General features: G+C 32.4%; 2 long non-coding RNA genes across 2 annotated transcripts; one reads left to right on the top strand and one right to left on the bottom strand.

The window, feature by feature from the left end:
* Positions 1–3743: 3743 nt before the first annotated feature.
* LOC139498124 (uncharacterized) lies at positions 3744–7929 on the bottom strand. Its single transcript, XR_011657819.1, has 3 exons — positions 7814–7929; positions 5376–5574; positions 3744–3986 (listed from the first exon to the last, which is right to left on the bottom strand). It is a non-coding gene; the product is annotated as an uncharacterized lncRNA (long non-coding RNA).
* Positions 7930–14093: 6164 nt separating this feature from the next.
* Positions 14094–19142, top strand: LOC139498123 (uncharacterized). The gene is made up of 3 exons (XR_011657818.1): positions 14094–14167; positions 17874–17961; positions 18823–19142. It is a non-coding gene; the product is annotated as an uncharacterized lncRNA (long non-coding RNA).
* The last annotated feature ends 8429 nt before the right edge of the window (positions 19143–27571 follow it).

Genomic DNA, 27571 nt, shown 5'->3' with positions numbered 1-27571 from the left:
AATAAACAATTATGATATGGCATTACAGTAAAAATATGATGGTAATGTTAAAAGTACATAGATTTGTATTTATGTTTAAATTCGGATACTGTATTTGATTTTTTTATTGTATTAGGAAGAGCATTCCACACGTTTGGTCCATTGTACGAAAAACTAGACTTATACAACTCTGTATTTGGTTTTGGAATAATAAATTATCTGAGGATGAAAATCTCGTATTATATTTTTGGTTTGCAGAAGCTGATACAATAAGACTTGACATATATTCTGGAGCTAAGCCATGTTTTGCCTTATACATTAGTAATGATTTGTGATAAAGTATTCTTTGTGTGATTGGCACAATGTTACATTCGTGAAATAATTCTCTTGAAGGTTTGGTGTAATCATGTTCGTCTAAAATTATTCTTGCTGCCCTTTTTTGCAGTTTTAGTAAACTATCTAATAAAAAGTTATTACAGTTTCCCCATATTGAACAACAATAATCTAAGTGAGGTTAAACGTAAGCGTTCTAGTACATTTGTCTAGCTTTATGATTTAAATATTTCTTTATCCTTTTTAGTAACTCGACTTTTGTAACTCGCAACTCGACTTTCCTAACTCGCAACTCGACTTTCCTAACTCGCAACTCGACTTTCCTAACTCGCAACTCGACTTTTGTAACTCGCAACTCGACTTTCCTAACTCGAAACTCGACTTTCCTAACTCGCAACTCGACTTTTTTAACTCGCAACTCGACTTTTGTAACTCGCAACTCGACTTTGTTAACTCGCAACTCGACTTTCTTAACTCGCAACTTGCAACTCGACGATAAGAAACCCTCGAGCAGAACATGTTCTTATAAGACAAATCACGAATTGTAAATAACTTAAGTATTAAAATTTGCTTTTCCTATTAAAATAAGTCTTTCTACAAGAACAGTCAAGTTTCCAAACCGAGTCTGTGTATCTATGGGAGAATAAAGCAATTGTGATAACAAAATCCCTGATTGAATTCTATACCAGTAATATATAAATAACGCTCATTGAAATCCAATATACTTCTCTACATACACGAAGAGTTGAGATATATAACAACCGTGAGACGGAACCAAAGGAGCATCATCGTTCAAAAAGGAAAATTAAACTTGTTGTCTTACAATTGTCTAAACAATGCATGTCATTAGCACAACACTACATTTGTACATGTACGCACTTATTTAGAATTGTGGTATGAGTGCCAATGAGACAACAAGGTAAGTATGCACGTTTCAGAATCTCATGTAAAATCAGATTAGCTGAATACCTAAGGATATGGGATTTTACAAAATAGAGAAAAAGGGAAAGGGAAGAAAACATTGCAATAAATATTAAGAATTGAGGAATATGGGCAAAAAATAGATAAGAATAGATAATAATGGAATAGTGAAACATAAAGAAAAAAGAATAAGGGTAAAACATAAATAAATAACAGAGAACATTGGGTTAAAAGTTTTAAGAAATTAGGGACCCCTTACAAACTCTATACAATGATAGCATGATGCCATCTAACTTCTTTCAAGTACATATTCGTGTTTCGATAAAGAAATGGTAAATTGATTATAATGATACACGCGTTATGATCAGAATAACTACTCATTCAACAGTAAAAGGTACATATCCTTTTATAAGTTTTTTTTTTAAACAGCTTTCTTTTTCAAGTATTACATTAAATCATGGGCGTCCAACTTCGAGATCAGTATACGTACATGATATATGCGTGAAATCTTTCTTTTCATCCTTTGATCATTTAGACAAAAAAAAAGTCTAATTAACCATAAACCACTCATGTACTTTGAATGTCTCTTTTCTTAAGATTTTATGAATAATATTTCAACTAGCTTTATATCTATTTGCAAGTATCAATCAACCAATCAGTGCTGAAATAGACAGAAAAAGACTTGTTTTTTGCCATAGATTACTATGTACTTTTTAAAACAAAATGTCGATTGTCTATAGATTTGATAGAAAAATATTTAGTGAAGCTTAAAACAAGTTACAAGAATGTATCCTACAATTTGGTGTTCTACTATACAGATACAGCCCTACAGATATCGCTATGCTGTATCTGTATACTATACAGATATCGTTTAAAAGCTCCACCCACTGCCGGACTGAATATTGTTTGAACCTGCGTGACCTCAGAATGTGTATTGCAGTTGCATTCCAATGACGTATCAATTGCGAATTAACAATTACTTTTATACGTTCTGTTTGTTTTCAAACATTTCTTCAGAGCAACACAAATTTTCTGATAGCATACACACATGCAGTCTTTTCTTCGATGACAACTATCGATTTCAAAACTTGAATGTGTATGATTGTGTATCAAAAACAACCATGTCAATTTCAGCATGCATGTTTAGTGAATGTCGAGTCTGAAGCGTAGAACAACTCGTGCACTCCTGTTTCAAATTGGACAATGTTTTGATATTTGTTTTTACTGTTGAAATTAGTTGTTATGTTAAAATAGATAATTATTCACCTCGAGTGATGTATTATGGTTGACCATTCGAGATTCTTTTATTGCGAACCCGTATGATGTGTGATTTCTGTATCGTATTACTACAAGGGCCTCAAGGGATTTCAAATCGAAAAGAAATGCAAAACATGTGTTTTTGTGTCTTTCAAAACACAAATAATATCCAGAATTAATTGCAGGATAAAGTCAATAACTGTTTATAGTGTCTTTAAATATCAGCTTTATTTGTACTCGGCTCGAAACAGGTGTAATAGCTCGCTAAAAGCTCGCATATACCTTGTTACCTAGCCAGTGGGATGTCCAGTGAAACTAGAACAATAGAAAAATCACTCTTCTTATGAAAGAGATAGAAAAGGTAGAAAAAAAGGAGAGACAATTTACGCATAAAAACCGATATGCATAGGGATGAATATCTGTTAAAACACAAAACCATTATATAACGTTTATACAACCACTATAAATAAAGTATATGCTAAAGCTAAATTTGTTAATATATGAATTTTTAATTGCCAAACATGCTGTTAATTGAACAATCTATTAACACTGGACACTTTTAATTTGCAAAACACTCATTTGCAAATCCGCAGCCGCCTCAAACAAGAGCTACAATATCATGTATATAACCAAAATGTGCAGAATTACATGGGATTCAATAATTTCATTGGTTTTCTACAGTTACTTTCATATTTATTTTGCAATTTGAATTATAAAAACATGGGATTTTCAATATCCCATGGGACAGGGCAAAATCCCATGGGATTTACCATTATCCCATGGGATTTTGGTTAAATCCCATGGGATTTTTTTTTGTCCCATGGGATTATTGTAGTCCCATGGGATATTTGTTGTCCCATGGGACAAAAAAAATCCCATGGGATTTTTATTATCCCATGGGATTTTTAATATCCCATGGGACTCTAATTGTAAATATATAGATATAAATAAACAGTAATGTGTATGTTACAATGTATTCTATTTGGTAGTAAATTATTATAAGATGAATCTTTTTAATTGAATATCTTTTTTTCTTGGGAAATGTTAATTTAGCATATTGTTCTTTAACTGTTCAAAACTAAACTTTTAAACAACAAAGCAGATAATGTAAGTATCAATATATGTTTATTCATGAATTATAGAATACTTTCTTGAAACACAATTATTTGCCATTTGAAATCAATAAAAACTCTATTGTTAGGCTTAACATACTAGTAGATATTTAAGTAAATCTATTTTTTTCACAATATCCCTCAACACAAAACATTAATAGTTTCTCATCATCCAGCATTGTTTGATGGTATAGTCCACTTTTTGGACATTCAGCACAGAACTTTGACATTATTGTGGTTTCAATATTTTTTTGAATTTAAAAGAACTTCAAATCATTGACTGAGTGATGAAAATAATAACTGATCCAACTTTTTTCTTTGAATTTATTCTGGTCTTGTTTCTATGTTTTCTCCATTTATTTTAGGTGGTGAATATCAATCCTTCTGAAAAAGAACCAATAAAATCTAAAGTAATGGATTATACAAAATTGTTTTCATACATGTAGCAATAATATGATTTTCAATAAAAATAGCTATGCGGTATGGATTTTACTGATTGTTAAAGGTTGTCCAGTGTCATCAGTTGCTAACGGCCTACATCCTTTGGTCTCTGATGGAGGGTTGTCAAATTAGCAATATACCACATCTTCCTATTCTAATACCATATAACAATCAATTAATTTATTCTTCTTTATAAAATTTGGGTATTTTCCCAAGTTATATACATAATATATATATATACTGTAAATTCGGAATTAATGCAAGTTTTTTTTTATTGCGAAAAATGCAACGGAGTTGTAAACGCAATAATTTAAACTCGTATTATGAAATATTTTATATGGATTAAACAGGATTTTTCAAAATCGTAAAATTTAAAATCACATTTAAGTCTAAAATGACAGAATCGCAATAATAAATGCACGCAATAATTTATGAATTTTACAGTATAAAGATCAATGTTAAAAGTTAAAACTTTAGACAACTATAATAATATTCCATTATTCACAAGAATTTGCAATATATTATACAAAATGCAGACAACAGAAACAATATTTCTTTAAGCTTTTGAAGTTCAGACAGATTTCAATGAAAAAATACCTTGAACACATTGGAAATTATAACATTGATACAAACAAAATATGTATGTTTTATCCTTTTTTTTTGTGTTGTTGGTTTGCTGTCTCATTTTAATATACATTTAAACATACATCAATAATCTTCTTCTTTATTAAAAGTAAAAATGGGATATTTTTGATTTTGATATCCCAAAACATTATAGTTCTATCACATAACTTATTACCAAGTTCAAAAACACCAATGTGTTTGATATTAATTTTAAGACATGTATAAATGTTCCAGACCATATCAGTATTCGGATCTTACTTTTATGGTCCAGAACTTACAGTCCCACCATATGTGTACAGTCAGACCATTTAAGTATACTTGTACTGTCTGGTACCAGCTCAACCAAACCTGTGTTTTTATTTTAACTGCAATTAAACTTTTTGTATTAATCTATTAAAGATTTCAGTTATGTTGATCTGTACTGTACATTTGTTTGTAATAAACTTGACCAACTTCTTAAAATTGGGCAGACTGTATGCGTTGTCCAAATACTTGTTTGTTCTGGAACATAAACATGATTAACAAGCATTTGGCAGGATGTCATGCTAAAATCCCATTAATATTAGTACTAAATTTTGAGTATATACATGTAAATCCACAAGTTACTTACTGAAATTCATGGTGAACACTCACCAAAAACTTACAATTTAGAGGAAAGACTGGAAAGATGAATGCACTAACACTATCAAAACAGAGCATAAAACTTACCGAAAAACAAGATGTTTTACATTTATCCAGGAGCAGGATAATTGAAAAGTTGTTTTTTTCTTTCTCTGCTGTCCATCATATAACCTTTGAATTCATTCATGCAAAATATGAAAATCTGCAAAGGTAAGACCTAGAACCTCAACTTATCCACATTTTGAATTTTGAACTGCATACTTGTCCTTTTCATCTTGCTGACAACCTAAACATAAAAAAATGATAAAAACATAATTCTAGATTGAATTTGTGTTTTTATTTTTGTTGGTACATGTACAAACAATTTTCCCAACTTTAAAACGAAAACATCATCACCAAAGAGGAGGTCATACTAACCTCCGAAATATTTAAACAAACCGAAATTATTACTTGATTAAGATCTTGTCGTAAATTAATGGCATAGATACTCGTATTTTTGAAAACTTGATGTCTATTGCATACTTATATTCCTTTGTACGAGAGTATGCATATTAAGATGGACTCCATGGACTTTAATGTAAGCATGATTAATTTTACAGTCACTGACAGTTTTTCAGCTCTATGTGTACATTTTGAGAGAATCTTGCAATACTGTATATTCTGATATTCAGAACTTATTGTGAGGTTTTTATTAATACAACTGAAAGCTGTATCTCGTTTTCATTTCTGATACATATTTATGAGCTGAAGACCAGTGCCGAATTTTTCTCACTGCATTGAAGACCCATAGGTGACCTTCGGCCGTTGTCTGCTCTTTGATTGGGTTGTTGTCTCTTTGTCAAATTCCCAGTTTCCACTTCCCATTTTATATCATGTATGCTGATTTTTCTTAAATTACAATATTCAATCATGCAATTTTGTCTATTATTGAAAATACGATAAGCAAAAATAAATGCACAAAAAATTTAACATTGTTATATATATGTAAAAGACTTTTTTTTAAATTCAAAACAGTTGCCTACACTGTTAATTTCCTTGTTTGATTTCATATTTTTAAAGCCTTTATCATGTTTATAGCTAGATGGTATGCCGGGGCAGATCCAGCCATTTTAAAAAGGGGGGTTCCCAACCCAAGACAAAGGGGATGATCCTATATTCATTTGATTTGTTTTATTGTCTCATACAAGAATATATATGGTTTGACGGTGGGGATCAGGGATCCTGAAATTTTTTCACCTAACCACTGGATGACAGGGGATCTCAACCATTTAAAAGTTTCTCAAACATGTGGGGGTGGGGGTGAACCCCATGGAAATCTCCCTATATTTCCTTTGATTTGTTTTATTGTTCTATACAAGAATATATAAATATGGTTTAGGGGTGGGGATCTTGACCGTTTACAAGTTTTCAAACTAGAGGGGGTGGGACTTCACTTTTATTTTATTTCATTATTAATTTTATTGTCCCCGACAAGAATATATATGGTTTAGGGGTGGGGATCTGGATCGTTCACAAGATAATAGCACATTCTCAAATTGAACAGAGTGGGGTAACCCCCAAAGACCTCCTTTTAATTTCATTTGATTTGTTTTATCGTCCCATTCAAGAATATATATGGTTTAGGGATGGGGATCTGGACCGTTTACAAGATAATAGCATATATATTCTCAAATTGAAAGGTGGGGATTACCTCCCATGGACTCACCCTCCCTTCTTTCTTCCCCCCGAAATACCTTTTAATAAGCCCCAATGCACAGATAGTTCACAGTATTTTCCCTTGATTTACACTAAAGAATATACACTATACAGGTGTAATTTTTTTTTTAAAAGATAATACAACTGAAGACCACCATGACCACAGTGGTGGATCCAGAATTTTTCATAAGTGGGGCCCACCGACTGCCTAAGAGGGGCATGCTCCTGCCATGACTCAGTGATTCCATATATAATCAACCAATTCTTTTCCCAAACAGGGGGCCCTGAACTCCTGATTCCCCCTTTTTTTTCCTCATTTCAATCACCCTGATATAAATGGGGGCCCTCATGGGGTTTTTGATTATGTGATTACTTGGCCGTTTTTTTAATGATTATTTGATTATTAAGCCAAATATTTCATGATTATTTGATTACCTAGGACTGTATTTTTAGTTTATGATTATTTGATTACTAAAGAGAAGCAAATATTTAATGATTATGTGATTATATTGGCAAAAAAATGGTGATTATGTGATTACTAGGACCCCCCCCCCCCATGAGGGGCCTCATAAATTTAGTTTTATCACTTACAATAGGAATGGTTTGAATTCCCCAATAATTCTTACATACCATTAATATCAACATATTTCATTTTTGATAAATGAAAGGCAAAAGTTTTCTATGGGTAGAAATGGATAGTGGGAAGCTTTCAGATTCACACCATGCCGGTGGCTGTGTTCAAAGTGCTGGGTTTTATGACCCTCGTTGTTTGCGGACTAACTATTTAGGCCAGTGGTGGATAATAGTGTGCGTGCATTAATCTTCTATACCTTCTTAATCAATATATTCAAATACTGACGGCAAGTGTTGTAATGATGTATCAATGTCTTTTTGAAATCGCCGTGCTATTTACATGTGGGATCGAGAATGCAGGGGAAGGAAACTTGTCAATTATGTTTATTTCTAAGCCAAAATAAAATGAGCCGCCGTAAAATTAACCTTGGGTAATAACAGTGCATGTAAGGCTCGTCTCGGTGGGGTGTCTTTTTTTCTGTCTTCTTTTTATGCCCCACCTACGATTATAGAGGGGCATTATGTTTTCTGGTCTGTGCCTCCGTTCGTTCGTCCGTTCGTTCGTCCTGTTTCAAGTTAAAGTTTTTGGTCGAGGTAGTTTTTGATGAAGTTAAAGTCCAATCAACCTGAAACTTAGTATATATGTTCCTTATGGTATGATCTTTCTAATTTTAATGTCAAATTAGAGTTCTTACCCCAATTTCACGGTCCACTGAACATAGAAAATGATAGTGCGAGTGGGGCATCCGTGTACTGGGGACACATTCTTGTTTTAGTTATATTTTTAATAACTTTTTTTTCTTTGTCCTTTGTTCTCTATTCTGTTAATTCACATCCATACCCTCTTATGTGTATGTGGACTTACTGTAGTTTATTTTTTAGTTCTGGCAGAGATATTAGATACAATATATATGTCTCTGGTTCTGGTATTATGCGATAAGTCAATTTCTTTTTCATGCAGTGTCATGAAATATAATGGTTTTATGCATATCAGCCAAGATTGTGCGCAACATTTTAATAAACAATTCAACACTATATACACGTTATGTGAATTTTATTAAAATCGATGAAGAACATGAATTTGGCAGCTAGTGCCCCTTAAACAGGTAAAGTTCAATTAACAAATTCTGATCTACTGGCATTCAACACCAAATTACTTACTTGCTGTATATTGATAAATGTGATTGTATATTGTCAATACCTCAACATCGAGAATACGTCATGTGAGGTGTTGGTCGCTACGTTTGATACGGGGTCAAAGGTTGCGGCTTCGAGACAGAGAAAAACATCCAGGTAAAAAGTGTAGAATTTTGTTTTTGAAAATTTGAGTTGTAAATTTTCCTAAAAAGTACTTAATTCCGTTCATCTAATTGTAAATTTTCCTAAAAAAAAGTACTTATTTCCGTTCATCTATTATGGGTATAAACTAAACTGAACAAGAAAAGTATTAGTAAACAGACAGAAAGTCCGACGTTGAATTAATTATTTTACAATTAATTGTTTAAATATATGAGAGAATGTTTTAGGCGAATTTTCTTTAATTACAGATAAATGTATTTTAGGTTCAGGAAATGATTTATTCTTCGGGTACGTCTAAACAACCGCTCAGGACCTCCTGAGTGCACTCAGGACATACAAAGTGCACTCAGGACCCATTACCGTAATCATATCTGCACACATGATGGATGTTTATATTCGTTATACGCTTCTTATTTTAGAGTTAAATTTTGGTAGAAGTTGAAATCGCAGGGGCGGATCCAGCCATTTTAAAAAAGGGGGGGGGTCCTAACCCAGGGCAAAAAAAAGGGGGGTTCAACTACATGTCCCCATTCAAATGCATTGATCGGCCAAAAAAAGGGGGGGTTCCAACCCCCCGGAACCCCCCTCCCACCTCTGGATCCGCGCCTGAATCGAACTTAGATAGATATGTTAATTCTTATAAAATAATGAGGGCACGTGTCACTGATTACACAACTACTGAGCCATGAATTATCCAATCAACAAAATTGATTGGATTATCTTTATTGTTTTTTAGGAATTGTATTGTTTAGTTCAGTTTTACCTTTAACATGAATTTGCATATAGAAAAAATAAAACATATATCTCATTCGATGTGCTTTTTCAGTTTATTTTTCATGATGACGGGTAAATTAATTTGTTGTGTTTTGCAGTTCACGAATAAAGAAAATTATTTTATAGTTGCGTTTTTTTTTCTGTAACAAGTTCGATTTTTGTTTTTCAGTGAATAAAGAAAATTATTTTATAGTTGCGTTTTTTTTTCTGTAACAAGTTCGATTTTTGTTTTTCAGTGTGATTCTTTTCTCTATCTCTCTCTCTAAATCAAGTTTTTAAACAAACACAATGTTGACTGAATATCAAATTTTATTACATTTGTATATCTTTATTCTCAACAAACCATTATACAAGAGAAGACAATTATGTACAATATTCAGTTTAACCTTAACGGAAATCTGTGCACGAAGACTTAGTCGTGGTTTGAACGGATTTCGTGTCAATAAACTGTCTTCGAAATAGTCTTTCTTTGTTAATGTTTGTGTCATTTTGGTCTTTTGTGGATAGTTGTCTCATTAGCAATCATACCACATCTTCTTTTTTAAAATTTCTCGCTACTACAATAAAAAAACGGAGACGAAAACGGAGACAAGTTCATTTTCAGAATTTATTTTCGCATTGAAATTCGTTTCAGGCTTGTGAAACTGGACAAAACGACTTTAATTAGAGAAAAAAAACTTAATAAAAACGGATTTCTTAAAATATTCGTATAACTCAAAAATAAAATTCCTGGACAAGTTCGATAAAAATGAGAAATAACATCTAACTACATGTATATGAGTTTGATTGTTTGAAAAGTACGGCTTTTACCGTTTAGAACGGATTCCATATACAAAACTTTAATTAATATAAATTCTTTTAAAGTATGAACATTTATAATTATTTCCCTTTTCAAACTCGTGCAAAGAATTAATTACTGGTCCAGGACATGATAATAAAATTAAGAATAAAACTTAAAAATTTATGGAACGAAATTTTAATAAAAGACGAAAATCTTAAAACATCGTGATATTCATTCTAGACGTCACAATATTACTTCCCGCATGGTCACACTGTACTAACAACACAATGTATAAAACAACAATAAAGATAATCCAATTAATTTTGTTGATTGGATAATTCATGGCTCAGTAGTTGTGTAATCAGTGACACGTGCCCTTATTATTTTCTAAGAATTACAAATTCTACCAAATTTAACTCTAAAATAAGAAGCGTATAAAGAATATATGCATCCATCCTGTGTGCGATGACTATATAAAGGGTCCTGAGTGCACTTCGTATGTCATGAGTGCAATCAGGAGGTCCTTCAAGCGGTGTTTAGACGTACCGTTATTCTTCTGGAAGCTTCAATTTTTTCTTATCAATAACTTTTACACAAGGAGACATATTTTTTTTGACAGCATGAACCCCAGTTAATGAGCAAACACAAATTAAGAACGAAAATCGTTTACAATTAAATTTTATAGAAGAAAAAAAGGGGGGAGGGGGGGGGGGGGGGTAATAAACAAATTTTATTTACGCTCACATACTTTTAAACAGATTTGCATATGTAAGCTCTCTATAGTTAATGTTAAATTATTTCAGGAGTTTTGAAAAAAAGAATATTATATACAGTTTAATTTCGACTAAAATAGAGATTCTTTTTATAGATTTGGTACCTCAGTTTAGACTCAACATTTCATTTTGAATTGTTAAATGGCAAACTCTTTAGGCGAATATTGTATCTGTTCTTTATTTAATTATGGTGATATTGGCGATAATATTCATTATAACAAGGCCTTGTACAAATCCTTGATTATAGAATGTTTGGTAATATAAAAAGACGAAAGTAGACAAACCCTAATTATGCAGGGTTTCACAAGTTGATCTCCAAGCGGCCCACATTTAACATATAATAAGATCTATATTTTTCAACGTTTTCAAAATGAAATAACTTGAATTGAAAATTTCCCAACTGTGAAAATTTGTTATTTCTAAACGTCTTTAATTATTATTTCGGAAAAAAAAAATATTTAGCATATTCATATATTTTCATAATTTTTTCCGGGGAAACCTTTTTTTTGCAAAGTTTACTTCTATATGTTTTTAACCATCACCAGCGACTTATTCTCTGCCATCACCAATTAGTCCTAATTATTAAAGATCAATTGCCCAAATTCAAATGATGATTGGTATATCGTATTGAATATGACCATCGGTCATCCGTGACGTATCCCAAATAACGACGCATGCCGATAGATAGATCATAGTTTATTAATTAGCGTCTCGCAATTTAAATTTCATCAAGGGGACTTTATTAAACCAGTTACTATACAAATCTTGAAAAAACGATGTACATGTACTTTTTAATATTTTTAAAACAAATTACGAAAACGTTTAGTGTAAAAATCACCGAATATAAATGTTTCTTTCTTGCAGGTTTTGGCATTTGTAAATAACATTAACGTTTTGGAATTCTAATGCAAAAGACAGTCGATTCAAACTGAAATAACTTCTTTAAAGATGGTTTGATTTTTTCAGAGACACACATATATATATGTCTCAATACATGTATTATATGTCTCTGATTTTATCAAAACAAAAATTACAAAATTATAAAATATGTTAGTTATCGAATGTATACCCTGAACTCTTACTATTATATATACATGTCCTAAGTTACTTAATGTCCTGTGTGCAACCAGGAGATCCTGAACGGTTTTTAAACGTACCATTATTTTATATGCATATATTCAAAGCTGTTCTTAATTATATGCATACTAGGTATCAGTGGCGGATCCAGGGGGAGGGTTTCGGGGGTTGGAACCACCCCTTTTTTTGAACGATCAATGTATTTGAATGGGGACATATGGTTGGAACCACACCCTCCCCCTTTTGTCCTGGGTTGAGACCCCCTTCTTTTCAAATGGCTGGCTCCGCCGCAGAGGTATATTTATATATATATGTGTGTACCAGCCCCCCTCCTAAATCTTGGGAAACAAATGGTAGATTATATAGGGAATCACGGAACCATGACTGGACGTGACCCCTCTAAGGCAGTCAATGAGTCCCCACATATGAAAATTTCTGGATCAACCATTGCTTAGTTCTAGTTATCTTAGGTCCTAGTGTGAAATAATGCCAATAGGTCTTTTAAAACACATCTTTATTCATACATGTATATATATACGTTTTCTCACGGATTTGTTCATGCAATATTGGAATTATGTTTACTCAATGCGCAATTACTGAAGTTTATATTTGCTACTTTTCTTCTTAATTTCATATAATTTTTTTTTGATTTTTTTTCTTCGAAAAATTAGTGGTGTTGAAATAGGGAATGGATACAGATACCTTATCACATTTAACCAAAGAAATGTTGTATAATGTCATCAATCTGTATTACACGTAGACAGGATGTTCTCTAGAAAACTATACGTTATACACACCCGAGAATACACGCACTGTCGTAATGGAAAATTACTGTATGTTATAGTTACCTGTAATCAGCTTTGCAACACCATGTCATGACAGTTCAAAAAGATTTTCTTCAAATCAAATTGGAATATTCATTTTTTCTGTAAAATTTAAAACTTTAAAAAGTAGACTTTGACAAAATTATGAAATAGAAAGAATTGAACAATTTAAAATCGTATTTTAACAAAGATTTAGATATAATTTAACAACGATCCTTAAAAAATAACCAAACAAACGTCGAATCAAACGATATGAACCTACGCAGTTTTATATTAAAATACTGACACACACCAGTTTGCCATCTCAGTATGCAAGACAAGGGTGCTTGGTGAGGTGCTGGAACTTGATGTACATGTATCATTAAGTTAATACAGTTCTGTTAGTATTGACTGCCTTTTTACAGAGACTTTCTATTCTTACTGTTATCAGTTAATGTAGTATAGACGGTTCCTGGCTTAGAATGATTCTCTGCTCAGCAAATGGTGCGTAATTAGCATTTGAATCAAATTTCTTGTAGAAGTAAAAAACACAAATTAATGTATTTGACAACTTTATTCAGGAGCACAGTCTATTATCCGGCGTAAATAACTTCGAGATTTATGTGGAAGTTTACTCTGCTGCTCGATCTATGCTAATCGATGTTCCAGTATATTTCATATTTATATTTATTCGTGAGGCCTCGTCATCGTTTATATTCACTAAAAGCACAGTCGCCTAAATATTTTATATGGCGAAAAAATTGCGAAAATTGGGGGAAATAATATATTTTTAGTAGCATTATTATTTTAGAATCTTAAGAGATTGCTTGCAAATTTAACTCTAAAATGAGAAGTGTATGACGATCTATAACGAATATATACATCCATCATGTGTGCAGATACGACGGCGACTATATAGGGTCTGCCATGAGTGCACTTTGTATGCCCTGCATGTGTGCACCCAGGAGGTCCTCCTGAGCGGTGTTTAGACGTACCGGGAAAATCTTATCTGATTCAGGATCAATTCATAGGTTACACTCCCCTGTCACCAGTGATTCTTTTTTGCTGACATTCTGAAAAAGTATTGTGTAGACTAGTCCCTGTGTAAGTGTTGACTCTCAACTTGCACATGTGATTTTTTAACACTCCCTGGACTTCTGCAAAAACAGAAAGTCACAGGACATTCCGACAAAAAGTCAAACACATGTCAAACTCAGGCATAAAGTAACAAAGTTTATAGGACAAAAAGTCACAAACAATTTGTTGACAATTGATTGAATATAAATGAAAAAAGATTTTGAAATATCTTCTTTTTATTACATATATTCATTTTTAATTTTAGGAAATTGTTCATAATATAAAAAAGAAGATGTGGTATGATTGCCAATGAGACAACTGTCCACAAGAGACCAAAATGACACAGACATTAACAACTAGAGGTCTTTACGGCCTTCAACCATAAGCCAATATAAAGAAGGTATGGTATGATTGCCAATGAGACAACTGTCCACAAGAGACCAAAATGACACAGACATTAACAACCATAGGTCACCAAACAGCCTTCAACAATGAGCAAAGCCCGAGGTAAAGCCCATACCGCATAGTCAGCTGTAAAAGGCAATCATACTATATCTTTTTTTTTATATTTACATGTTAAAAAATGTGTGCAAATGTAATCAAAAGCTGCACACAAACGTAATGATTTTTGTGCGCAAATGTAATGGTAATGTGCGCAAACCTAATGCACTGATTTATTTGTTTTTAATAAATTTTAATTTAAAGTTGCTACATCATGTTCATGTATAAAACTTCAAGAAAAATACAAAAAGAGTGTTTTCTTGTTCAAAGAAAAATAATCTCAAAACTAAATTGTGACTTTTTGTCCTGTGACAGTGTGTGACTTTTTGACTGTGACTTTCTGTCCTGCATTCAGATTGAATAGGGGAGTTGGTTGACCCCGCCTCCCTCTATCTGAGACTACTATCTCAGTGATGAGCTTTATGTTTCATGTACAAATGTATTGTGCTTGTCATATATATGTACATGATGTATGTCGGATAAAAGCTCTACAGACCTTTAATATGTTGTATTGTTATATGTATAACCGACAATAAATAAATAGCCCCTAACAAGTAAGAATTAGGTTACTTCTTTTTGTTTTGACATCTTGCATGGGTTTTTATAGCCCCGTATTAAAATTATGCCCCCACTTTAAAAAAGGGGGGGGGTATACTGTTTTACCCCTGTCTGTCCATCCATCCTTGCGTCAGTCAGTCCGTCCGATGAATATTTTTCGTCCCATTTTCCCTAGGAACTACAATAGAAGGATTTCTGAAATTTGGTTTCAGGGTTAAATAAGTCAGCTATACCGTGTGATGCATTTTCAGATTCATCACTCGACAACTTCCTGTTTTCCCAACACTTGTATGATTTTACACATGATAGCCAAGTTGAAAGTTGAAAACTAACAACCTAATTTATGTACAAAAAAATTGAAAAACAGATATGTTACACATAAACAAACGACAATCACTGAATTATCGGATCCTGACTTGGAACAGGCACAACCATAACAAATTGGCAGGGTATAAGGAACTTTGAAAATATTTAGTTTTTGTGGTTTGGTCAATTTTCCGGATACTGTAAGCAATAAGGCCCCTTTATTTAGTGAATGAAATAATTGTAAGATGCACTTAGCTGTCTGTCATATTTTATATGAACTTGACCTCATTTTCATGCATCGTTCATTGGTCAATGAAACACTGCATTGTTTTGTCAGTTTATCATATGTTTAAAGTTACAGGTAGATTATATTTGGTAGATATGAAACAATTGTAAGGTGTGCATGTCTGAATGTCAGATTCATATATAAACCATGACCGCATTTTATTGTTCTTTGGTCAATGATAAGTTTTCTTGGTTTTGTCATTTTATCAGGCCACATTTAAAAGAATGTCTGTTTCCCCTCCCCGGGTCTACCCTTTGTAAACAGACCAGGAAGGCAGTTTTTTTTTAGCTCACCTGACCTGAAAGGTCAAGTGAGCTTTTCTCATCACTTGGCGTTCGTCGTCTGTCGTCCTGCGTCCGTCGTCTGTAAACTTTTACAAAAATCTTCTCCTCTGAAACTACTTGGCCAAATTCTACCAAACTTAGCCACAATCATCCTTGGGGTATCTAGTTTAAAAAATGTGTGGCGTGACCTGTCAAACCAACCAAGATGGCCGCCATGGCTAAAAATAGAACATAGGGGTAAAATGCAGTTTTTGGCTTATAACTCAAAAACCAAAGCATTTAGAGCAAATCTGACATGGGGTAAAATTGTTGATCAGGTCAAGATCTATCTGCCCTGAAATTTTCAGACGAATCGGACAACCTGTTGATGGGTTGCTGCCTGTGAAATGGTTATTTTAAGGAAATTTTGCAGTTTTTGGTTATTATCTTGAATACTATTATAGATAGAGATAAACTGTAAAAGCAATAATGTTCAGCAAAGTAAGACCTACAAATAAGTCAACATGATCAAAATTGTCAGTCGACCCCTTAAGGAGTTATTGCCCTTTATAGTCAATTTTTAACAACTTTTCATAATTTTTTGTAACTTTTTTAAAAATCTTCTTCTCTGAAACTACTTTGCCAAATTTAACCAAACTTGGCCACAATTATTATTGTGGTTTGTAGTTTAAAAAATGTGTCCGATGACTCAGCCTACCAAACAAAATGGCCGACATGGCTAAAATTAGAACATAGTGGTAAAATGCAGGTTTTGCTTTATATCTTTGAAACTAAGACATTTAGGGCAAATCTTTCAAGATTTAAATGTCCATCAGAATAAGATATATCCCCTCACAAATTTTCAGTTGAATTGGACAACCTGTTGTTGGGTTGCTGCCCTAAAATTGGTGATTTTAAGGTAATTTTGCAGTTTTTGGTTATTATCTTGAATACTATTATAGATAGAGATAAACTGTAGACAGCAATAATGTTCAGCAAAGTAAGATCTACAAATAAGTCAGCATGATCAAAATTGTTAGAGGACCCCTTAAGGAGTTATTGCCCTTTATAGTCAATATTGAACAACTTTTCGTCATTTTTGTAACTTGTATAAAAATCATTTCTAAAACTACTTGGCCAAATTTAACCAAACTTGGCCACAATCATAATACTAGGGTATCTATTTAAAAAAAAAAGTGTCTAATGACCCCGCCTACCAACGAAGATGGCTGACATCAGTAAACACATTAACAGGTGAGCGACACAGGCTCTTGAGAGCCTCTAGTTTTTTTTAACTGGATGTGATTGTCATAGCATGGTCACATGAATGGTTTGACTTGTCCAGTCCAGGCCACTTATCAGTTGTTTGTGCTCAATTTGAGTGTATTTATTTAGATTATCAATCCTTCTGCTTTCAAGCACTTTCCAAAAATGGAAACAAATTATTTTCAGGAAAAAAATAATTTCGATTTTTTTGTGGAAAATAATTTTTTGACCCGGGCGCTTATTTTTGACCCGTGTGGGGGGAGGGGAAACAAACATATTTTAAATTTTGGCCTTAGATTTTTTAAGCATAGGTCTACTTGTTGTATGGAATGACTACAAGGTATCATATAAAAAAAGATGTCTGCCTGCCAAGGTTAATTTTACTGTGACCTCATATTCATAGAATAATGATAATATTCATGATATTGAACAGCAAGAATGATGAGTAAGTTGTTATATACAAATAAGACAAAATTTTCAGTTGCCTACTAATTATGTAATACATGTAGTAGTTATTTTTGTCATTAAATGATGTTTACCCTTTTATGTGTAGGGCAAGAACATGAAAGATAAAGGGGAAACTATAAACAGAAGAAATTATCAACAAAATAAGATTTACAGAGGTCAACAAAGCCTAAATGGTAAGTCCACTGTTATAAAAAATTTTGTCCTTGAATAATAATTAAATATTTATTAAAATAAGATGTGGTATGATGAAAGAGAAAACTATCCATCAGAGTTCAATTTAGTGGATGTAAGCATTGTAATTACTTATTAGAGGCCATTGATGACCTGTAAGTAATGAGAAAACCCATACCCTATACATGTTATAGTAATCTATAAAAGTCAACACTAACCAAATTTGAAACAGAGCATCAATTCAAACGTCAAATATACCAGACTAATTTATAAAAACAAAAAATTATGAAAAATAAAAATGACGGGTATGAACCAACATCAACCACTGAACTATGTACAAATGTACAAGCTCCTGATATTAGACAGGTATAATATGGCTGGGTTGATATAAAAATAAGAAACACTTAGCAGTCTGATTTCCAATGAGACATTTCTCCAATAGAGATCAAATGACATTTAAACAATTTCAGAAAAATGTTTTAATATTTTTTTTTCATAACTCAATTTATTTATATCTTTATCATATCACCAAATCATTCAAAACAATCAATTCGGTTTGGCCCCAGATGACTTTTAAAATGCATATATCATTGAAAAAGCTCCAAATTATCTCCCTTTGGTGCAAAAAAGCCATTTTTTGGCATTAAAAATGTAATATCTTATTTAACTCATCGGTGGCCTATATTTTTTATTATAATTTTAAATAAGCTGTACTTTAACTAAACTATTATAAAATTTAAGCGATTTCTGTAATTTAGTACTTGAATATTTAAATGAAAGTTTATCATATTAGTCATAAACATGATAAAATAGCCATTTTATTGATCTCTTTACTGATAATTTTTGAGTTTGTGTATTTGTAGGTCAGAAATCTGGATTTTCATGGTCATCATTCACAGATCAATACTGAACGGAAAACTTAAAGCTGATATTTTTCTCCATAGTGCGACTTTTTTATTAATTTGAAATGGAACATGTTTTTTCCTACATTTATTTGAAAGAGGAAATTTCAACATGATGACTATAAACAAAAAGGAGTCATATCATCACGATCATTGATGCACAAGAACTTGATCATATAAATACAACAATGTAATTATCAATTGAAAGATGGAACGAATTAACAAGATATTAGAATGTTGTTGTCAAAATAAACTTGCTTTGTCTTCTCATTTGAATCTCTATATTCTAGTGAATGAAATTATTTATTGACTTCACTCTTATATAGTGGACTGAATAATTGTACATAGCAAGCTGTGAATAAAGAAAGCAAAAACTTTAACAAAAAGTGTTTATATTATAAATTTGCAATTATAAGCATACTATTATGTACACCACAAAGTTATATATAATTCAAATTGTTTGCCTATACAAGTATTGCAATGAACCTATAACAAAGAAAATCTTACCTCACGAAAAGAGTGAACTATTCAGTCAGAATATGAAATATTTTTTCAGTTCTATTTTTCATAATAGAATAAACAAGACAAAGATTTCAAAACAATATTTTTTCATTTATTTAGAAATTTCATCATTTTGTTTCAGTGAAAGGACTTTATTCTTTGACTGTAAAATATTATTATTATACATTCCAAAATAAGAATAATATTTATTGTCATATAAACAAATAAAAAACATGTTTGTGACAAAATTTAAAAAAAATTATATATATGTATATATAAAAAATATAAAAAAAACTTGTATACATTTAAAACATTTTACTACCAAACAGCATTCATTGTAACATACACATACCTTTATATTTATATATATATATTTATAATTTTAATCCCATAGGATTTTATTTTGTCCCATGGGATATTAAAAATCCCATGGGATAATTATAGTCCCATGGGATTTTTTTTGTCCCATGGGACAACAAATATCCCATGGGACTACAATAATCCCATGGGACCAAAAAAAATCCCATGGGATTTAACCAAAATCCCATGGGATAATGGTAAATCCCATGGGATTTTGCCCTGTCCCATGGGATATTGAAAATCCCATGTTTTTATAATTCAAATTGCAAAATAAATATGAAAGTAACAGTATAAAACCAATGAAATTATTGAATCCCATGTAATTCCGCACATTTTGGTTATATACATGATATTGTAGCTCTTGTTTGAGGCGGCGGCGGATTTGCAAATGAGTGTTTTGCAAATTAAAAGTGTCCAGTGTTCATTGTTCAACATAGGGGTGTGTAAAAAACTGCCAGATTTGACTGCATATTTTTCTTCTTTTTTTTTGAAAAAAATATATATCAAACCTTAATAATGCAGCTTTCTGAGTATCCAATTTTTAACGTGTTCCGAAATGTAGTTACGTCACAAGATTTTTTCAAAGTTGGGTCATTTTGTCTATATGAATGTCGGTAAATTCGTATGATCGAGCACACCGACAAGTGTATCGTTGGGACAACTCGATATAATGTAATCAATATACGTGACAAATAACCTAATGTGAAGTTTATTAAAATTATCATAACATAATTGATCAACACATTATATTTGAAAAACATGAGTCCTATAATATAAGACATTAAAGGTTCATATCATTTACATTCAACGTTTTTATTGGATTTTTTTTGTACTACAATGTAACCTCGAGAGTCGACGTTAAACGTTGGTGGTAAAAAAAATCCCAGAAAAATGTTGATTGATATTGTAAATGATATGAACCTTCGAATTCTTATAATATCGGAATAGAAAATATGTGATCCGAATTAACCATGCACGTGTATTGAAGAAGACTTTGCACGTTTATGAAATACAGGGGGTAAGGTGTTTTTCTTTAACAATATTATGATCCCAAATTTGAGGAATTTTGTTGGCAATACTTTTAAAGAAACACTACATACAGGAAAGTATATGTTAAATCTCAATGTATTATTATGATGAAAAAACCTTCCCCCTCCCCCGATTTAGCATGTAATGGTTGAAACCTAAGGTGATTCGCACTAACTGCCTAAAAGGGGGCTCGCTTGAGTCTTGCGTCAGTAATTTAGTATATACTAGTAATAAACAAAATATTGTCTCATACTGAAAGGGGCGGCCGAGCAACCTGCACAGCCAAGCTTGTCTTGCAAAACAGCCAAGATTTACAAAACATTTCCAACAAAAACCTTCAGTTGGGCAATCTGACTGGAATCTTATTATCGCTACTGATAAATAATGCAACACTAATGACACATTTAAGTTTTGGAAGGATTTTATTCACAAAGAATGTTTCTCATTGATGTACATTTCTATGCCCTTGTCTTTTCGGAGTTTATATTGGAAATTAAATTGTTCCATGAAAGAGTTTAGCTCCACATTCCTATGCATATGGTTGTCATATGTACGTGAGAATCATTCCATAAAACATCCGTTTGATATCCTTTCAATGCCAGACACTGTATATACATAGAGTGGAAAATCTGGCTAAACTTGTGCTGGATCAGACACTTGAATCTTACATCGTTATTGATGTTAAGCAATTAGTTTAACGGGCCATCCGGAACTGTTAGATTGTATGACAGTCTTCCTTCCATACAGAACATCACTGCAAAATAATTTGAACATTCAATTAGGTGATTATAATATTATTTGGCAATCCAAAGAGAACCTGAAAATATTAGACCAACGTACGTTTGAACAGAGATGCTAACCCCCCCCCCCCCCCCCCCCCAAAAAAAAAACCAGCCATTTTACTTTACAATCAAATTGAAAAAGTAGTTAGTTGCATGTCCCATCATCCTTTGGTTGTAGACCCCAGATAAATATAATCTAAATTTCGTAGCATTTTCACCCCCCTTTTTTTAACTGAATTTGTTCAAGGTATAGTGGTTTTACCCCTTTTCAGATTTCAGGATGTCATGTTGTATATATTTTATAAATTAGATGAATTTCTAGTAAGTTTCTAAGATATTCTTTATCATTTGACAAAATACTATGCATCTGAATTAAATTGTTTACTATTTGAAAAAGCGCGCCTTCTTATACTTGAATTTACCTCCCATTATTTCACATAGCAACACAAATGAAAAACTGCCAATCTTTGCTGCATATCAATTTTTTTCCCCGATAAAAATATATATCATGCAACATAATCAACTTTACAAATTGGGAAAAAATCAAGGTGTTCCGACCATTGGATAGTATTTAAAAAAAATAATGAAAGGATGGCATGATTACATGTTTGATCCCTGACGACACTGAAAATCGAAAATTCACGCATTTACCTATCATACGATGAGGTGATAAACTTAACAAGAAATAATTTACCTGATTCGTTATCATATTCACATTATGTTGACACGTCTTAGTTCGTTTATGCTAGCTCATTTTAAACAAGCTAAACAATTACAGCATCATCCGTTTTTTTTACCGATTACCTCTAGTCAGAAGAGCGCACTGTTTACAGGGGAGGTAATATTTTGTCACCAGTTTGCCCACTGCTAGCCTCGTACAAATACAGCTGATATTTAAAGACACTAAACAGTTATTGTCTATAAATCAACCATCCAATGAAAATGGTCAGAAATATACTTTTGCCATAAATAACCAGTGCACAGGTGTAACTTTTCTTAATAAAATGTCGTTTTTCTGATGATGTTATGAATAATATTTCGACTTTATCTATATAACAAATTTGAAGTATTGATATTAATAACCATCCAGAGGAAATATCCAGAAATGGACTGAATTGTTGATATTTTGTAGGGTTGGTTGTAATAAGTACAAAATGAAGGGCAAATTGTGCTTATAGAATTAAAGGTTGAAAAGGAGAAATTGAGAATATAAGGGTGTTTCAATAGTAAGAATAGAGAATACAGGTCACCAGAAATGAAGAAAGGAAAAAAAATGTCTTAAAAAGTTGAAGCTCAGTATTTTTGCTATTTTACTTTATTCAACAACATTGTTTATACAGTGTTACATGTTCTTAATTTTCAATACTCCCGCGGATACTTTTCATTACTCCCGCCGTTACTTTTCATTACTGCCGCCGTTACTTTTCACTACAACCGCTATTACTATTTACTTCTCCCTCAGTTAATTTTCACCACAACCGCCGTTACTTTTTATTTCTCCCGCCGTTTGATTATGCTTATAGTGCTATGATACTAAGGGGTAAGATATGAGATTTGTCTAACGAATCAGCAGTGGGGTATTGGTTGTAAGTTGGGTAACGTCAGTTAAGGTCAAGTTACAGTAAATTGGCTATGTCACATATTTCAGTATAATTTTGCATTCAACTTTGGCTCGAATAATTTTAACTGAAAATCGAAAAAATAATGCATTTATGCATAATGATTTATCATTGAAAATATTACTGATTGAATTCTTACAAAATTGGTAAACATTTGTATAGAAAGCACATAAAATTGGCATAAAACCTTCAAAAATTTGCCTTGAAATCGCTAAATCTATAATTCTACTCCATAGTTTTTTCTTAAAAACTATATATTGTTGATACATTGATTTTCGTAATAATGATGCAAAATAAAAATAGGGTCACCAACGTCGTTTTTACTGTATAGACCATTCAAAGGGTGTGTCCAACAAAACGTCGAAACAATCGTAACGTCTCCGCGTTGCAGTCAGTAAACGTTGGTTTTTTACGTTTTTCACTACCAACAAGGTAACAAATGGATTATTAGAAAAAAACGAAGTCGCTGACCATATGATTATTTTACATCATTAAAACAGAAATGTATGTGTCAACAACATATAGTTTTAAAAAAAAATCTATGGAGTAGAATTAGAGAATTGCTGATTTTAAGACAAATTTTATATGTTTTTTCGCCGATTTTATGTGCTTTCTGTACAAATATTCACCCATATGAAAAGAAATCAATCTTCAATATTTCAGATATTAAAAGAAAAAAAATTACCAATTCACCAATTCACCAACACCAACTGACTCCATTTTCAGGAAACGACATCTGTAACAAACATAAACTTTTAGCTACCGCTTTACAAGCAGAACCAAATACAATGAAAGTCCCAACTATGTATTGGCTTCCATAGCTACACAAAACACCTTACAAATATAGATTTATTGCGTCTTCAAGCCATTGTTCCACTACTAAATTGTCTATTCTTTTTACCAGTACACTTGGTACAATCAAAAACCTGATATTAAATTGTTCAAATAAGGCCTTCGAAAATAGTGAAATTAATTACTTTTGGAGTATCAAGAACTCGTTGGAAGTACTTGATAAATTGCATGCTTATATTGGTGATTTTGAATCTGTTCAAAGTTTTGATTTTTCTACCCTGTATACCATATTGCCTCACATTCTCATTAAGAAAAAATTCACACACCTAATTAAATGGGCATTTAAAAAGTCAGAATGTGAATATATTTGTTCAAACTTTTTATTTTTGTTCGCTTTGGAGATTCCGTATATCGTCAGGTTATCAGAATTCCAATGGGGACTAACTGTACACCACTTATTGCGGATCTGTTTTTGTATTGCTATGAGTTACATTTATGACAAAAATCAGCAAAGACCCATCGAAACAACATCTGATCAACAAATTCAATAATACTTTTAGATATTTGGATGATATTTTGGCTCTCAATAATGACGACTTCAGTATGTATACTAAAGATATTTATCCTGTTGAACTTACTTTAAATAAAGCTAATACTAACAATGACCACTGCCCTTTCTTCGATCTTGATATCTATATCACTAACGGAAAGCTTAATACTAAAAGAGATGATAAAAGAGATGATTTTTCATTTCCTAACGTTAATTATCCATTTTTAGATGGTGACGTGCCCTTGTCACCATCTTAAGGTGGTATAGGAGTTTAAATTTTCGCGCCTTCTGCGCAAGAAATTGCGCATCTGATATCGACATTCGATTTGTTGTCGTAAATGAAATACTTTGTACCAAGGCGAAGCTTAACAAGAGACTGTCACAACGACAGCAAACCGGATTTATCAACATTTATTTGTGTCCTGGCAATATCACAAGAACCATAACTGATGAACGGTAAAAGTTAAAATCGTCAATATCAAATTTGACCTCCATTTTGTCATCAGTATCAACATATTAAAATTTGAAAGAGCTTAGGTTGAATGGTTCATGAGTAAATGCAACAACATGAATGGAAACGCCATTTTTTTTTTATCTTTCAAGAACCATAACTCCTGAACGGTAAAAGTCAAAATCGACCTTATTGAACTTGACCTCCATTTTGTCATCAGTAACAACATATCAAAATTTGAAAAGCTTTGGTTGAACAGTTTATGAGTAAATGCACAGACACGACTTGAAACGCCAATTTCAATCTTTCAAGAACCATAACTTCTGAACGGTAAAAGTCAAAATCGTCATTCTTGTACTTGACCTCCATTTTGTCATCAGTAACAACATATTAAAATTTGGGAAGCCTTGGTTGACCATCATGTGTAAATGCACGGACACGACTGGAAACGCCATTTTTCAATTTTTCAAAAACCATAACTCCTGAACGGTTAAAGTCAAAATCGTCATTCTTGAACTTGACCTCCATTTTGTCATCAGTAACAACATATTAAAATTTTAATTTTAATTTTTCACGGACATTTTCCCGTGAACCACTTAAACAAACGATAACTGCTGAACGACATGTCCCCGAATCAATCAGGACAGGTGCATAAACATGCAGCGGCTATGGATAGATTAGTTTCGCCAGCATAGATATAATTGCAGTTGAAGGCAAATCCTTCAGAAATTCTTTGTACTTGATTCGAACAACGAACATGTTTTGATAGGGAATATAAGTAAGGGGGAAAGACACCAATGTTTTGTTCTGTACAGGTATTTCCGCTGTTATATATTTATATCGGAGCACTCCCACTTGGGATAAATTGGTTTCATGCTGAAACAAATATTCTCACAGATATTTACAGTGCGGTGGGGTGCTTCTAGGTTTAAAATCATTATATTCAGGTTATACTGTGATTTTAAAAACAAATGTTGGTATCTTTTTATAATATTTACAAAAAAACGGTGCGGGAAATGGACATGATTACATTTCCGGATGCGGGAAGCGGGAATAAAATAAATAAAAAAAAAAACATTCTGAAAAATAGGTGCGGGCGGGTCCATCGAACAAGGAATTAAATTGGTGTGGCCTTACTGAAAAATTATTACACCAGGGTTTTCGATATCACAAACTAGTCAAAACATTTACTAAATTTTATCATCGGTATAAGAACATCATTCGTAAATATAGCTCAACATGCAGACTTCTTATACGTTCAGGTATTTCTCATCCATTTTTTTATGGAAATATTCTTTATAAAGCACAAAAGTGTCAGTATTCACCTCAGAAACTAATAAAACCTTTAAATAGACTTATTAGAATGGGATATAGTTACGATACTGGTGTCAGGTCATTAAAGATTGCATATTTTGGCGTTAATATTGATTCACTTATAGGGTCTTTGCATCGGAACTAAACACATTTATTCAAAAACCAGTTGTTGGCATGACACGGGTTATGTTCTTCTCATATATGTTATGATGGTATGATACTAAACCCCTAACGGGCAGGATTGTGCCTGATATTCATATGGTGAAATCATAATCTTTCAATCAGTTAAAATAAGTCTGGAGCTGGCATGTTAATGTATTGAATAGAACTGTATACAAGAGTATCAGGACATTTTTCTTTCTTTACAAATAAATCAGCACAGAGAGGCTTATATATATATTTTCAAACATTTCAAAAACATCAATTGATGAACCCTTCAGCTTTTTTCAAGATAAATATTTGTTCTATCAGGACTTTCTTTGACTATACATGGAGTTTTCATACCCAGGGCTTTCACTATATCTTTCTATTCTTGGAGAGATACTGTGGTACTTAAACCAAGTCTAGCTGCGTCTGGTAGAAAAGCTGCTACATGTATATCTTGAATATGCTTAAAAGCAGTACGGAATGATTTTCTCCTGAAAAATATGAAAAATTTTTCTTCACTTTGCATTAATCAATCATATTGTATACATTATTACATTCCTCAAATAGAACACTTAGTTATGATCTTAATTACAGCCGATTGCATTGAGTGTGTAGGCAAATGTAGTATCCGTGGACTATCTTGCTTGTTAGCTGAACCGTGAGGTCACTATTAGGTTAGGTAAACTACCCTCCTTTTAGGGTAGACTAGTCGACAGATAACCAATCTATCTGTCTGTATGACTACATGTAGGCTACCTAGACAGGAGGGTAGTATACCTTACCTAATAATGACTCCACGGTTCAGCTTACCAAAGATATTACCTTTTCCTACACACTCAATACAAACGGCTTTAAATTCTATGAACATGAGTTAAAGAGTCTTGTATATAAGCAAACTTAAAGAGAATCCAAACATTTACAAATACTTGGTCATGTACAGACAAATCATGTTGAATAACTACAGGTGCATTAAAGATATACAACATACCTGGTTTATATTAAAATGGGTTTTTATTTCTATAACATATCAGATCCCCATTATCTTATCAAACACTTATCATCAATGCGTTTTCATTTGAAATTTGTTTTTTTAGCATGGATTCTACCTGGTACAAATTTATCATAATCAATATTTAATTATTAACAAGCTTATTGAAGAGTAATG

This window comes from Mytilus edulis, chromosome 12, assembly GCF_963676685.1.
Source record: "Mytilus edulis chromosome 12, xbMytEdul2.2, whole genome shotgun sequence".
Classification (NCBI taxonomy): Eukaryota; Metazoa; Mollusca; class Bivalvia; order Mytilida; family Mytilidae; genus Mytilus; species Mytilus edulis.
The sequence above is the reverse complement of the archived record's forward strand: the minus strand, read 5'-3'. Positions and strand labels throughout refer to the sequence as shown.